The sequence below is a fragment of the Pinus tabuliformis genome, chromosome 6, assembly GCF_031772625.1.
Source record: "Pinus tabuliformis cultivar Carrire ecotype Pingquan chromosome 6, CPIR1, whole genome shotgun sequence".
Lineage (NCBI taxonomy): Eukaryota > Viridiplantae > Streptophyta > Pinopsida > Pinales > Pinaceae > Pinus > Pinus tabuliformis.
In genome coordinates this window covers 980,905,122-980,906,446 of record NC_142292.1, presented here as the reverse complement: position 1 = coordinate 980,906,446, position 1,325 = coordinate 980,905,122, and positions in this window count along the sequence as shown.

Here is a 1,325-nt window from a genome sequence, read left to right as displayed (position 1 = left end):
TTCCATAGGACACTCGGGAGGTCTTGCCATGGGCATCAGGGTAGGAAGGTTGAAATTAATTAACCTGTGGGGGGTGGAACATGCGTTGGGTATGGAAGTTCAATCCCCTGAATTTGGATTTCCTCTGATGATTTTAAATATATATGGGCCTTGCCAAGGGAGAGCCTCCTTTTGGAATGACCTCCTCTCTAAATCGATGATGAGGAGCCAAAACCTAGTGATAGGTAGAGATCTAAATTTTTTCTATTGGAAATGCTGAAACCTAGGGGCCATCAGCCAGAGAAGATCCGCTATCAAACTTCTTTATGAATACACTCATTTCTCATAATCTGATAGATGTAAATCTATTAAAGTTAAGACCCACTTGGAGGAATCGTTGAAGGGGTGAAGCTAGAATCGCAAAAAGATTGGATCGTTTTCTTCTTTGTGAAGATTTAGCTTCAAGAATTCCAGTTTTCCATCAATGGGTGGGAGAGGGAGGAAACTCGGATCATTTTCCTATACTTCTTGAGCTATCCAAGCCTCCACTAAAGCCGGCAACACCTTTCAAATTCAACCCCACTTGGCTGCAGGAGGAATCCTTCAATAAGCTCTTTAGAGAAACTTGGAGAACTCCAAGTAGGAGCTCCATGGAGGATAAGAGCTTCCTCTTCATGGAAAATCTGAAAAGACTGAAAAAAGCAACAGTGGAATGGGCGAAGACTAGGAAGCAGAAATAGGATGAAGATCTAAATCAAATCGACATAGAACTTCGGAATTTGGAAAGCCCTGAGTCTAATGGTTATGAAACTCAGAAGAAAAAGGATAGAATTCTATTGCTGGAAAGTCATCGAAGTAAAATCCTACTAGAAAGAGAGGAGGAATGGAGGTTGAAAAGTAGAGCGATTTGGCTGAAGGCAAGAGATGAAAACAAAAAAAAATTCCACAATTATGCCAAAGGGAGGAAGAACTTGAATACCATCTGGAAGCTAAAGGATGAAGAGGGCAGAGAAGCAAATACTTTTGAATCTCTCTCACTCATGGGGAGAATTCATTTTTAGAAGCTATTCACTAATCAAGGGGAGGTAACATTAGCAGAGGTTATTAGAACAACCCAATGCTTTCCTTGATATGTGGAGGAGCAAGAAGTAGAGGATTTGATGGGAGAGGTCACAAAGGAGGAGATCGAAAGCATAATAAAATCTATGCCTAAAGACAAGAGCCCAGGCCCGGATGGGTGGACGATAGAACTCTTCCAACATTTCTTCGCCCAGATTGGATCAGAATTAACAGAGGTGGTCGAAGAATCTAAGAGGAAAGGTGTTGTCTATCCTCCTTTCAATTCA